The sequence below is a fragment of the Tachysurus vachellii genome, chromosome 6 (genome assembly GCF_030014155.1).
Source record: "Tachysurus vachellii isolate PV-2020 chromosome 6, HZAU_Pvac_v1, whole genome shotgun sequence".
NCBI classification, from domain to species: Eukaryota; Metazoa; Chordata; class Actinopteri; order Siluriformes; family Bagridae; genus Tachysurus; species Tachysurus vachellii.
This window is the reverse complement of record NC_083465.1, coordinates 19,937,322-19,952,562: the sequence shown is the minus strand read 5'-3', so window position 1 is coordinate 19,952,562 and position 15,241 is coordinate 19,937,322. Positions and strand designations below refer to the sequence as shown.

General features: G+C 39.0%; 1 protein-coding gene across 2 annotated transcripts in view; it reads left to right on the top strand.

Moving 5' to 3' along the window:
- Positions 1 to 3,438: 3,438 nt before the first annotated feature.
- Positions 3,439 to 15,241, top strand: part of hs3st1l1 (heparan sulfate (glucosamine) 3-O-sulfotransferase 1-like1) — a 38,641-nt gene continuing 26,838 nt past the window's right edge. For both annotated transcript variants that reach the window (XM_060872764.1, XM_060872765.1), the window contains exon 1: positions 3,439 to 3,808. The gene's annotated coding sequence lies outside the window, so the exon portion shown is untranslated. The remainder of the gene's footprint in view (positions 3,809 to 15,241) is intronic.

The window sequence follows — 15,241 nt, the reverse complement described above, 5'->3', positions numbered from 1 at the left end:
TTCTAACCCCTGGTCTTGAGTCATGTGGGTTACATCAATCCAGCTCTTAAATATAAAATGATGTCTTGATGATGAGTTTGGCCGTAAGCGGAGCTGATGATACAGACTTAAGGCATGTAGGCATAATCATTCAAATATTCATCTTTTTAACACTATACTAACACAACAGGCTTTACAGATGTGTTCCTTCAAGAGTACATGGTCCATGTCTCACATAGAACCACCTTTTCCTCTAATGCTATTGCACCATCTTGATTCCTTCACTAGTAGGTGAAAGGCTGTGAAAATGAAATAGACTTGGATTGCACTTTCAAATCCATTTTTATCACAGATGCAGCGAAGAAGAAAGGTGCTGTTTTCTATTTTATACTGAAATTGTGTTATCTTCTTCGAGTGAAAACATTTTCTAGCAAAACAAACTGACCATGTTCAACATTTTCCGATGCTAAGCGGAACTTTAAATAAAAGGAGATGTGATAGCCTAGTGGTTAAGGTGTTGGGATACTAATCGGAAGGTTGTGAGTTCGATTCCTACGTCCACCAAGCTGCCACTGCTGAGCCCCCGAGCAAGGCCCTTAACTCTCAATTGCTCAGTTGTAGAAAAATGTAAGTTGCCCTGGATAAGGGCGTATGCTGTAAACGTTTTGCACTAGAAAGCAATTTTACATATATAAGAAGTTTATATTTCAAACTTCTAAAGGTTTTCATGCTTGTACATGGAGATAGATAATGTTGCTACCTCCCAGATTGGGGCCATTGGGTCGAACCTGAGGTAGGGTTGTGTCCTTTTTCTCTGCTTTTCTCTCACCCACCAAAAACATACTCCTGAAGAATTCTCTCATTAAATTGATCCTTTTTGATCCAAGGTGGTAAGGCGTTTTCGTATTTAGCTCCCAAACTTTGGAATAGTGTAATATAATGTCTTCCTGAAAAAATGTCTTCCTGAAAAAAATGTCTTCCTGAGGCTGACACACTTTCCCAGTTTAAATGTAGATTAAAAACCTACCTCTTTAGTCTGGCATACACATAACACATCCCATAATCTTATGCTCTAGTACATGCACATTATCTACTGCTTGCTAATATTATGAACAGCAGATTCACTAATTAATCTCCACTGCTTCTGCATCTCGAGGCATCCAGAAATTGTACCAGCTCCAGTTGTCTTCCGTATCATGAAGATTTCGGACCTTAACTGAGATGAGGCCAACCATGTGAGGATCCTGAGACATCTAAAGATGTACCTGCTACAGTTGGACTCTACTTCATGAAATATTTGCACATACTAAGAGGAGATGCAAACTACATGTGGCCTTTGAGGACAATAACCCAGTCATCAATACACATTTGTCGGACTGTATATTATAATCACATCCTCCAGTGTCACCCAAATGACTTGGGTAACTTTGGCTCATCTCAAGGTTTCTTCCTTTACAATCCAAGGGAGTTTTTCCTTCAGACTTGCTCATTGGGGATAAATACAAACATGGAAATATATCTAATATTAATCGTGAGCTTTCGTATTATATTAATCTTTATATTAACATTTTGTTTTATGTTTATGTTCTGTAAAGCTGCTTGGAGACAATGTCAATTGTTAAAAGTCCTATACAAATAAATTTGAATTTGAACTTTACCCTGTAAAGGTGCCATATAAAGTGTGTACCTATATACCTGGTCATAAAAGCATATAGTGAAGATGAATGAGTGAATAATTGTTGATTGCATACAATACTTTATTTCTATTTTATAATTTCTATAGTTACATTTGTATAGGTCATGTCACTTTTTTTGTTCATTTCACTACTAGAATTTTTAAAAGAATAATAATAGTAAGGTAGTCTAAACCTCACGTGCTGCCATTTGTGAAAATTAAAGACTGTCTTAGGGGGGCACGGTGGCTCAGTGGTTAGCACGTTCACACCTCCAGGGGTGGGGGTTTGATTCCCACCTCCGCCTTGTGTGTGTGGAGTTTGGATGTTCTCCCAGTGCCTCGGGGGTTTCCTCTGGGTACTCCGGTTTCCTCCCCCGGTCCAAGACATGCATGGTAGGTTGATTGGCATCTCTAGAAAATTGTCCGTAGTGTGTGATTGCATGAGTGAATGAGTGTGTGTGTTTGTGCCCTGTGATGGGTTGGCACTCCGTCCAGGGTGTATCCTGCCTTGATGCCTGAGATAGGCACAGGCTCCCCGTGACCTGAATAGTTCGGATAAGCAGTAGAAAGTGAGTGAGTGAGACTGTCTTACCCTTTAAGAAATTATTAAACATAATTCTCTCCTCTGTCTACTGTTACGATCTTCCCATCTTCCTGTAAGTAGGAAGGATAATGTCTCTCTCAGCCAAGATATTACAAATGGTACAATGTCAGATTTGTCCTTTGCTTTCTGGAGGTCTGAAAGAAACTCAGCATCTGATTATATGGTTTCTGCTGGTCATGTTCACGTCTGTTTTATTGTTGCAATTTTTCTTTTGGATATTTTTTTACTTGTGAATTTTCATCTAAGGTGTTAGGAAGTTGTCTGAATAAGACATCACATTCCCTTCGAACCTTTGAAACACTCGACTGGACCCACCATCTCTCGGGGTACAAGGGAGGCATCAAGCATGAAACCTGTCCTTAAGGCATACAGGCGGTTGGATGAACTTCCACTGGCTGTCCAAACAGCTGAGTCACTGGCAGGCTTCATAGGAAGACTACAGTCCAACCTTTTCACAAAGCACATAAATTAACACTTGTATAAACAGCAACGACAACAGGAAAAAACCCTGTTCATCTAAGTTGTAAGAAAGTCTGCCAATAGAGTTTTAGCTTTATGGTATTCTAAGTCCCTGACCTAGCAATCTTTTTAATATTGCCCCTGTGCTTCCAGTTCATTTACTACACTTGCAATGGCAGTAATTTAGTCTTTAACATGGCTTTCCAATTTTGTAAATAACTCATATAAACACGTTACATAAATATAGATATAGTAGTTAGTGAAAGCCTAAAGACAAGTTGCAGTTTCACTGTAATGACAAGTGGAAACTTTGCTGCCCTGAGACTCACACTTTGAACACTGAAATGCGTCACAGCACAGAATGCAAATACGCCATTAGGTCGTGACTCCTCAAATTATTCAAATGTTTTTTTCCGCATTTTTTTTTAACCATACATTAGGCTAATAATATCATTTAACCCACACAACACATCAATTAAAGCTGTCTCTTAAGCTTTTTTATTATTCTTATTTCCATTCCGAGCATTCTGACCATCACTTGGTGCGATTAATAATCAGTTTAATAAGCTCTTGTTTATTTTTTTTTATTGCTTTTCACATCGCTGTATGTGTAATGACCCTGCAAAAGAGATTTCCTTTCTTTTATTTCATTTGGACCCCAGTGACACTCCTACCTCTATAACGATTCCCTCTTTATCTGATCACCTGACGCGCCTCCTCCTCCTCTTCCTCCTCCTCCTCTCGCACCGTTTCCGCGCGCCCTCTCTGCCAGACGCGCAGTTCAGTGCGCACAGCAACGCAAACACTTCCGCGCACGGCATAGTGAGCACTTTGAGAGGGAGGGGAGAGAAACCCCACGGAGCTCAGTTTCCTCCCGATCAGGCATGTGCACAGACTAAAAAAGTGATGAGACTGAGAGAAACAGATGCCGACGCCGCCGCACTTCTCCTTCATATTCCGGTGGAAGCAGAGCTGAGAGCGCGCGTGGTGTTTTCCTGCGGTTCTCCAAGTGTGACTCACGGCGCTCCTGCTAAACCTCTCTGCTGAAGGTGCAGCAATGATTCCGGCTTACAACGCCGACTGCATGGAAGGTACAGTGTGTGTGTGTGAGTGTGTGAGAGAGTGAGTGTGTGTGTGAGAGAGAGAGAGAGAGTGTGAGAGAGTGTGTTAATGTGTGTGTGTGTGTGTTGTGTGTGAGTGTGTGTTGTGTGTGTGTGAGTGAGTGTGTGTTGTGAGTGAGTGAGTGTGTGTGAGAGAGTGTGTTAATGTGTGAGAGTGAGTGTGTGTGTGTGTGTGTGTGTGTGTGTGCGCGCGCGAGAGAAAGACGAGGTGTGAGTGTATATAAGTGCGTATTTGTGCAATGGCAGCACTTCGCGTTTGTCTTTTTTGTGTGTTCGTAACCGGCAACGGTGTAATAAATCACACCCTCACGTTACAGCGCATTGTTTTGTTTATACATACTATTTATTTTGTGTTTGGTGAGAAATAACTTGTGTCGGTTGTGTTTAAATAGAAACGTGGTTTCACACCGGATTAGAATTGACAAACGTGTAATAGAATTGGAAACTTTCCCATATTGCACGGATTACCCGAAGGGATTTGTAGTCAGTAAACCTGTGCTCCAGCCACTATCGAAATTCTTTCAGTTCAAGTGCGTTGCGTGGGATTTCCACTATCACTAAGTCTGGTATTAATAGGTTTATGGGCGAGAGGCTGCAATACTTACTATCAGGACTAACATAGGGATAGGAGGTGGGAGAAGAACTACTTCCTTCCTTTGGAGTCAACAAAGTACAATGTACAGAGAACATTACTGTTTCATATATGCCTTCATTTATTGTGTTATTCCTAATCCACACTAATATTATTATTAAGGTGACATATAGTTAGACAGTCTTCAGGTTTTTAATAGTCCTTATTTGTTTTTGATCATAATCGATATTTCTTGAAAAATTTCCAAACATATGAACTAGCAAAATAGACAAATTGCTTTAATGATCAGATGTACTATATGTACACAGATGCTTGTCTATGAAACGGTGCAAATCTAGATGACTCTTATTCTCCAATTATACTAAAGGACCGGAGCTCGGATCTACTCATTATTTACACAAACCAAAGCTAGGAGCACAAAATAACCCCTGCTTATGATGTGAATCACGCAGACCACTTGAAACAATCTATGATATAATGGAAATAAACAGATAAGCTATTGTAAATTTTGGTGTTGTTATTTTGCCTTTTTTGCCTTGTTATGTCCGCTCTGTTGAAATACACCTATGTCTTAGAACAAAATTCTAATCATTGAATGAATTCTTTAGTCCATGTGCCAAAAAGCAATAATTTTAAATTGGGCACTTGGTCCAACATCCTGTTGATGTCACACTCTTGACTTTCCTGGGTTTCAAGTGCCTGTTAAGCTCTCTTTGAGGGGCATCCTTCCTGGTTCTCCTTATTAGCGGTGCACAAGTTAATGAGCGTGTAATTGAAACAGCGCTGTGTGCTGTGGGTGATACCAAAGGATCCAGGCTAATGCTTGGGTGAATCTAAGCTACTTAAGTGTTGAAGGTTCAGTGTGAGTCCAGTGAGTCTGTGATTTCCCCATAAACACACATCCCAGTCTGGACACTAACTCAATGGTTAAATCAGGTATGGCAGGGAACAAAATCAGCAAACAACCCTGGATTCCAACATCACAGCGTGCCAATGTTGTCTTAAGTTTATTAGCATTATAGGTGAATAGACCCAGGCAGACCAGGTTATATGAAGCTTGAAGGAAGCACACGCCTGTACTGATCCAGTCCTTTAGCATATGCCAATTCATTACGGTGACAAGCCAATCGTCACTGCGCCAATATCCATTTGGAGCTTCTTTTTAGTGAGGTCAGAGCTTTTTGTTGTAGTTAAGTAGATTAGCCTGCTGTAGAAATGAACATGGACAAAGATTTCACAATAATTTTTCTGAGCAATAAGAAGTATTTTCATTTTATCAGTGTGGCTTATCAGTGCAGAGCTGCAGCAGTTGTTTAGGACTTGATGTCACGCCGAGTTAAGCTGCCTGCTTCAGAGCAGCTGATCTTTTCCGCGTTGTTTTTTTTATTAATTTTTTTGCCATATAGACTTAGTGATTCACATTTGATTAGAAAAATGTGTGTAGGTGGTGTTTATTTTTTACTTGCACATTTTGATATGAGTCAAAGAAAACATTAATGGCTGTTTTGCAAACAGGAATATTTTGTTTATATCATTTGTTTGAATTAATTTCTTATTGCTTGGTGAAAGCACATATCGCTTGCCACAGAATCCACGTGTTTAGCACAATATAAAGCTTTTACTACCAGGCACAATAAAACTGGTTTTAATAAATCTTCCTGACTATAGCCATAACACTGCTGGGGAGTTTGTTCCTATACTCTTAAAAATAAAGGTGGCAGAAATGGTTCTTTAGAGCGATTGGATAGAAGAATTATTTTTCGGCTCCTTAAAGAGCATTTTGATGCATGACTGTTTAACCGTTTTTGGTGGTTTCACAATGAAATAAAAAAATTATTTTATGCTATAAATGTTTAAATCGTACAGACGCTTCTTTATGGCCAGAAATGAATTTTCAGTTCTTTGCGGTCTCAACAAAAATGGTATTAAACTAAACCGTTATATGAAATGCTGGCTATGTAATGCAGTATTTTCCTTCTTTGGTTTAGCTTGTCATGGGGAGTAAAGGATGGAGAGATGTGTTTGTCTGAAATTCTCATCAATGCTACATGTGATATTTATTAATCAAAAAGGTTAAAAAGATCAGGGTTTTTTTTTTCTTAGGAAATTCCCTATTGTATGGACTTAAATTGCTTTTTCTGGTTAAAGTTAAACACACCTATAAATACTAATAATTTGTATCTGCTGTGTCTGCAGGTCACTGTACATTGTAATACACACAATCTTACAAACCATTGGTTCAGACATAGTTTCCAATGGTGCCTAAAAAAGGACTGTAATATTTCATTTGGTTCAAATTGAGCTTCAGTGCTTTATCTTGCATCACAGTGGATCTGAAATGTGTATGTTTTTACTTCACTTTGGAAGTGCTTCTGCCAAATGCCATAAATGTTATCTGAAACCTAGTACACACACACACACACACATTCACACAGTCCTTTACATCTAGGAGCAATTTATCGCAGCCAGTTCACCTAATGGAAAGATTTAGGACATTGTCGGAAACCAGAGAACCCAGAAGAACCCACACAGACACAAGGAGAAACATTTTAAACTCCACACAGACAGTAACCCGACCTCAGAATCTCAGGATCCAACCTGGGACCCTGGAGCTACTCTGTGCCACTGTGCATTTTTGTAAGTGCTAAGGCACAGACAAGAAAACTGTATTAAAGCATTGATTTAGATTTATGCTCAGTAAAGTGAGGTATTAATCTGTACTGTGTTAATTTAAAAATGTTTTTGATGTTAAATGCCACACATCTGCTGTACTTTTAATGAATAAAGCGGGAATACATTTTCTGATTTCTTTAATAGCAAGACTGAATATATTCTTGGTAAAAGTATGAAAACTAGCAACTGATCCTTGAATTCTCATTGCAACAGAGTATTAGATAGGTTGAGACTGTCCCTCAAGGAAACGATGATGATTGGGAATTATCCTTCTTATTCCGAGGATCTGTCTGAACACAGCATCCTTCATTAAAGCAAAATAAGTTGCATCTGTTTACATTACAACTCTGTCTGTTTGAGTGCAACTTAAAATGTGTTAGGATTTTACACTAATTGCATTTTATTGAAAAGTAGCAATATATTTAATAATTAATTCAAGACTTGGTCTTTAATGATTAAACAAGAGGTCTTGAGCCAACATATTTTACTCGTGCTTTAATTTTTAACCGCTACGTGCTTTAGCTATGCCTGAAATCTGTGAGCTGTACATAAATGTACACACAAATCTAAGCAGTTCCTTTCAATTAATTTTGTCTTAAATTTTGCGCATATTTGTGTTCAAACATTATTAATAAATGAAATCCCAGCTCTTGATGTCTTGCAGTAATGCACTACTGATGACTATGTTTATCTTTTACTGATACTAGCTGACAAGTTCGTGTTAATTTAGTCGTCTCTGTTTGGTCATTGTTTATTCGCAGTGAAAACACACATCACTGGTCGATGCAGGGTTTAATTGATTCAAACAGAGAGACAGTTTAGCCTTGTGGAAGTAAATTATTTGGATGAATAAGAAATGGAATTATCTTGAGCCCACAAGACAGCTGCTAACTGTACTGTAGCAGAAAGACACATTTTAGTTTATTAACCTGTGATTAGGCTTGGGCTCAGGAAGGAAAACGAACGGCTCACGGAATGCTTGTGATGGACTCGTGTGAGTGTGCCGTCCAGAACTCGGTCTTGATTAGACAGTTTTGACCCAAAATTTAAATTCTGTTCCAATTTAAAAATATTCAGTTATCTGAGGGAGTTTATGTGAAACCCAATGTCATTTTTGCATCCTTGGCTTTGTCACTAGATGATTTGGTCCACGGGTGGTAGGATTTTGGCTTCAAATCGAAAGTGATGATGTCATTATAGCCAATCGAGCCCTTCAAAATGTTTCACTGCCTGTTCATTTTAGACAAATGAGGCAGAAAACAACGATCGAATTCTAGAGATTGTCCCTCAAGGAAACCCATAAATGTTCCATGTAGAATCCCACAACAGATTATTTTCTTTTTGACAAATGCTCCTAAGCATCCATGAGGTCACTTGTTTTTTTTTTTTCTTCTAAACAGAGCATCTTGTACTCTACATACAAGGAAGTCATTTTTAAATGTAGTGTGTAATATTTTTCACAAATCCAGGGTGTGGAGACTAATTTACAGAACTGGGAAATACAGCATTCATAATTCATGTGTGGATTAGGATACGCAGCCTAAATGTTACACATTTACCGCACTATTCCAATGATGGTTCATTTGGTGTAATATAGGAATTCAAATAGAAAGGAACTAATTTTGTTCACCTTTAAGCCTTAGAGAATAGCCTTTTGTGTCTTTACAATGCCTCTGCAAATTAATGTCCATTATTTTCAGATGAATCCGTTACAAACTTGTCATATAGTCATAGGTAGGCTCATTAGCGTTAAGCAGCGTTATGTATGAAGGATGTTTGGTGATTTGCACTGAAGAAGACAACCATTTACATTCATAATGCATCATTATATAATCTTTTGTCAAGTAACTTCAATTAGAGAAAACATGGGGAAGCTATTAAATTTACACTTTATATTATTAAAAGAAAAAAAAAAACATACATGATTGGCACTTTTTTAAAAAAGTAAATATTTATTTATTTATTTTTAATCCATGTTTTATTGGTGGGGTAGTAGATGATTTCCCCCTACAGCTGTTGGGGAAACTATCATGAAAGCTCTGACACATTCAGCTCTAATGTGTGCCAGATTCAATCTCCAGCCCGTAATATCTACAGTTAATTAATATTCTCCTGCTGGTGACGCGAATTAGGGGTCATCTGCAGCAAGAACAACGATAAGAACTGAAACTCTGCATGAGCCGAAAATGAAGCGTTTTCAAATGTAAATGCGTTAAAGTCACATTAGTATTGTAATTGTAATGTTCTAAAATTAGCAAGAGTATACTAGCTCAAAAACTGAAAAAATAATTTGGTTGAAAATGGCAAATCTTGTTTTGTCCTATGTAGCCTTATCGATGCTTTTGAAAAAGAAAACAAAAAAGTCAGGGTTATTGGACAAATGCTTACTTGAAACACTGGATCTCTTTAGGCAATAGGCCTTAAATAGCAGTGAATGTGCTGAGTGATCTTAAAGTCTTATGTCATTGATGTGTCAGCAGGACAGGTTGAGAGAGACACTGATCTGAGGCAGATTTGACAGGTACTGTGTGTGTAATGTGGATTCGGTGAACTTTAACTATATTTTGCCGCCATTTATGGTACATCCGGTAGGGAAGTTGACGTGTGTTACTGGACCATACTTGCGTAGGTGTTGGTTTTTTGGGTTAATACTTATCCTAGTAATGCTTTGAGGGAAATGTCATGTGTCAGTGTAGTGCACTATGCACAATATTTTGGATTTAGCATTAGGTTTGGATATTAACTGGAATTAACTGTAGTAGTAAAGTGTGTGTCTATGTGCTTTCCACACACACACACACCCACACACACACACACACGTGTGGGTGGTTTCATGTGTATAGAAAGCATGGTCTAATAAAATACAGAAAATATCTCATATATAGTGTATCTGTAAAAGGGTGTATATATGTATAGAACCCACCCTCTGGTTAGGTGCCCTGCTGTGTGTTGAATCTTTGATTAAAGTGGTCATATGTCATAGGCGTTTCCGCCAGCTGAAGTAATTTTTCCCCTCAGTGAGTGACTCAGAACACCTGAGGCTACAATTATCACGTTGCCCTCATTTGATCTTTGCACTTTAACTTCAGAATTGTGGAAGAGTGAGATGACTATAGTGGAATGTGCAGAATAAGGGGTATAGCCTTCTACGTTGTACAGCACCTAACACTGGCTACTGCATTTGTTTTAGACAGCCTCTCTTTTTCAGTGGAGGAAAAATAACAAAGAACAATAGCACCACCAATGGTTCTAAGTAAAAATGCACAGAAAGGAATGGAATAGAAACCAGGGCAGATATTTTTTTTTTTCTAGCCCAGGCTATATTTCCATTGACCTCACTGACAAGCATGCTGCATTGAGTGTAATAATAATAATAATAATAATTAAACCTGCTTTGCCTTAGAATCCGTAACATGACGTCAGCAGTGACAGAGAACATGCACAGCAATAGTAATCATGAATAAAGTACGTTGTTTTGTCAATTAGTGACTGAAGTTCCTTTAGAGAGAAAACTAGAATTGAATAGACTAGGTACACATTGTCAGAAAGGGATGGCAGAAGTGAAAATGCAGAAGTGTAAATGGTGTGGATTGACTAATAGTGAACATTTCAGAGGTGAAAATGGTGTGGTTTGACTAAAAGTGCTGACTAACAGCAAGCACATCTTGTTCTGTTTATCGTGCTTACTAGTCAGAACGGACATGGCATGAATACGGGTTTAAAGAAAATTTTTTTTAAGGAGGGGGGGGGAACAATCATGAATGACTTTTTGTCACACACTTTCAGTTCCTGTGTGTATGATTGTTCTAAGCCTAATGGTTTTATAGAAGTTCGTGGCAAGTTACTGATGGGTAGTAGCATTTTTCTTCTCATTCACTGTTGTGACTAGCTATCACTGAATATACTCGACCTACATACACCGATGTTACATCCAAGGGGTGTTTCCTCCTCAGACCCAGTCTTCTCCGGACAAGCCCAGAATCTACTGAAAATGCATGAATATGCCTATATACAAGTTAAGGAGATGGTGTGTGCTTTTTTTCCCCCCTTAGACTGCCCTAGATTTGGATCTTTTCATGCCTGTAGAGATTTGTGATGAGCTCTTTCTATCAAATTAATTCAGATTTGGATTGATGGGATCAAACTGACCAAATTTCTGATTAGCCCTTTAAGGAGAGTAAGTAGATTAGCTGCAGTGCTTTGCCTCTATTCTGTCAATCTCACAAACCACCCAAACTTCGACGTCAGGCGTCCTTAATAGCTCAGAGCTCAAACTGAGAACCCCATACCTAATTCGCTAAGTCTCCTGAGATCTCATATATTAGCATCACCATCATAAGCATTTTGAAGCTACTCCCCCTTCCCCAACCTTTTTAGTGCTGTGAAGTGTATAAAGTTAGATCTTAAGCCTCATTTTTGTCACACGAGCCAGACTACTAGACCGGGGTGTCCAATCTTATCCGCAATGGGCCGGTGTGGGTGCAGATTTTTCATTCAAGCAAGAGCAGCACCCGATTCGACCTGTCTAATCAGTTTATCTTGGCTTTCAGTAGAATCAGGTGTGATTTCTGTTTGCTTGGAATGAAAATCTGCACTCACACCAGCCCTTTCCGGATAAAACTGGACACCTCTGTACTAAAGCTAATAGACAAGTCACTGTAACTTACAGTGCTGGGGCAGACATTTGACATATTTGTGCTCGACTACATTATTCAAACATTTTCTCCCTAATCCTTGAGTAAAGATCACCATATGCAGTTAACTGAAGAACTAAAGAAGTTCCTTTTGGTTTTCGTGTCTTGCAATGCCTGTGATAATGCTGTAGCATCAAATGCACCCACCTTTGCCTCGGCAGGAGGAAGAAGGCTCATTACAAAGCCATAAATTCTGCTCAGGTTTAGTGTGTGCATGCATCAGGACGACAGGCTGTTCTGTTCAGTTCGCTGTCATTTTGCAATAATGGGATGGCTGAGAAGTTTGGAAGAAACAGGACAGAAGGGTGGTGACGAGGAGCCTTCTGACACTTAATTTGAGGGATTTCAAAGCAGCATTTTCACCCTTCAATTACGGATCCTGAGGTAGCACGTGCCACCGTTTCTGAAAATTATGAGAAGAATTTATCATTCTGCTTAATAAATGGCAAGTTATTTATTCGAGTTTTGTTTCCTGTAAGTTTCAGCCAAAGAACCTATCTAAGGATGATTGCTGTCTTATTTCACACTCTGTGTCTCCTTGCAGTCCTTTCAGTGTGTGTCTCTTTTGTCTTATGTTCCTCTGGGGCAGCATTCTGGGTGTATGCATTCTTCTTTCTGTCATTCATTTTATACCAGCTTTTCATCTGAAGGCTGTTCGATGGTTTTTTTTCCCCCACTGAAACATCATTGATGTCTAGTTTCATGTTTATGGTAATATGCCATATTCTGTGCCTCAGAATCATTTTTTTTTTGTGTGAAATAATTCATGAACTTATTTTAATTCAAATGTATTCCATTTCAATGAGACTATTCACAAACACTTTTTCTTTTTACTCTAAGGAGATATTAAGATAATGAGGGCAGTCATTTGCCTGGCACCTTGACGAGGTGATGAGGAAGTGGCCCTGGACTGCTTTTATACGCACACATTATGCATATCAAATGGTGTCATAGCAACTAGTGAAAGCCTTCATTAAATGCCGATCAAGCCTTTTGTACACTAATAAAGAAACAAAAGCAAAGACCAACCTGTCTGAAATGCTGATTAGTAGCTCTGACTTCACAAGCTTAAAACAAAAATTGGAACAATTTACAAATTAGTCGAACCATGAGACTGAGATCAGTCTTTTCTGAGAAGCATTCAGATGGTGTTCTGCGGCACGGTACTGAGGTTTGATACCAAATATAATCTAAAGCATGAGTGCTGCAGAGCAGGTCTGTGTCTTTGTTTCCTGTCTTTATTATTTAAAACTGAGATCGCATTGAATAGGGACACTTTTTTTTCTTTTTCTAGTTACACAACAGAGCTCTATTGTGTCTTTCATACAGTTTTTGTTCTCTTCACACAGATTACAATGCTCGGCACAAGCATCACTGCCAAATCTGAGACATTCGCATGCACTGTTCGTCAGCTGAAAATCTGAAAACCGCGGAGGAATGCCATGTTGGCTTTTGCTAGATATACAGTTGTTCTAGATAACAGTGCAATAGCATCACTAAAAATAACTACAATATCCCCTGTAGATTCTTCACCTTTACACGTTGCCTCCTGCAGCTAGTTAATTAAAAGGAAAATAGTTGTTGTGTTTTTAAATCTGATTGGTCGGAAGGTATTGATTTATTTTCTAGAACAGCAGCTTTGACATTTATTTGCTCATGTTATCTTTTCTATAGTTATATAGTTATATAGTTATCCTATTCCTACATAAGGACTTTTAGCGTATAGGCTTCGCATGTGAAGAAGCATATGATGTCGTTTTCTTCAAAGACCTGTTTAAAAGGAGTGTACAAGTGTAACACATTACAGACAGATGTAACGCTGTTTCTTTACGCTTTTTTTTTCCATAAGAGAGGAAAAATATAGGCTGTTGAGTAAATAACTAGTTATATTTTCTTAATTTTAGCACATTCGCCTCACATTTTAGCACATTCACCTCACACCTCCAGGGTCGGGGATTCGATTCCCGCGTCCACCTTGTGTGTGTGGAGTTTGCATGTTCTCCCCGTGCCTCGTGGGTTTCCTCCGGGTACTCCGGTTTCCTCCCCCGGTCCAAAGACATGCATGGTAGGTTGATTGGCATCTCTGGGAAAATTGTCCGTAGTGTGTGATTGCGTGAGTGAATGAGAGTGTGTGTGTGCCCTGCGATGGGTTGGCACTCCGTCCAGGGTGTATCCTGCCTTGATGCCCGATGACGCCTGAGATAGGCACAGGCTCCCCGTGACCCGAGGTAGTTCGGATAAGCGGTAGAAGATGAATGAATGAATGAATGAATGAATGAATGATTTTTCTTAATTTATCTTTATCCCTAATGAGCAAGGTAGAGGACACAGAGGCAAGAGTAAAAAAAAAACTCCAAGATGATATGAGGAAGAGAGTAAAAGGAGAACGCTTCCTTATTATATCCCTTGTGCATTATTAATTTATCTCTCTGAGTAATATTGATGAACATTACAGTTTGTTGAGTACATTATGCATTAATGTACACATAAAAACAACAACCAAATAAAAAAAAAGGTTATTATTTTTCTGAAATGGAAGGAACTGCATCTGTGCTGTTGCTAGTCCAGGTTGTTTATGTCAGGGATTCTTATCGCATTTAAACATGCCCTCGGCGAGATGTGCCACCTTCTGTAATTTTATCATGCGAGAGGGAGAAGAGGAGACGCTCTGGGTGAACCTCTATATGTTACAGCCACTGAAAGAGTTGCCATCTCTCTGTTCTTCACCCGCAGAACTGATTCTCAGTCCACACAAAGCAATTTTTACTTTTATAAACGGAAGCAGCTTTAGTGATTGTGAACAGCCAAGTTGTGGCATAATATGTGTTGCTTGTATATCTTCTATAATTTCAGCTTAATGAATGTCATATAACCGTATTGTTGTACATAGCATATGCCTTTTTTGCATTCTTTTATAAAAGTGTGGCGTGTTGTTTTTTGAATAGTCAAGGTCATTGAGGAAGAGAGGATGTGAACCTCTAGGATAATGATCTCCTGAATAGAGGTTAATTGGAGTCATGCGTTTTAGTCATTTTAGCAAGTCAATGCTTTCTGATCCCTGGTGGATCTGAAGTAAACTGCTCAAGCAAGACACAGAAAAAAAATGAAGCGAAATCCTTTTGTATAGAGAGACTGCAACGTGGCGCAGCAGGTAGCCTTGGCCCTTCACAGCTCCAGGGTTCCTGGTTTGATCTCGAGCTTGCGTTACTGTCTGTGTGGAATTTTTTGCATTTTCTCTGGTTTCCTTCAACCTCTAAAAACATTAAGAATAGGAGAATTGCCTGTGCTTTGTGGGAGTGAGAATTGATGCCAGGTAGGTAGGTAGTGTAAATTGTGTGCTGAGATGGACTGGTGGAACATCCAGGGTGTATTCCCACCTCAAGCTCTGAGTTTCCATGATAGACTCTGGTTCTTCTGTGATCCTGGTTAGGCTATAGTGGTTAG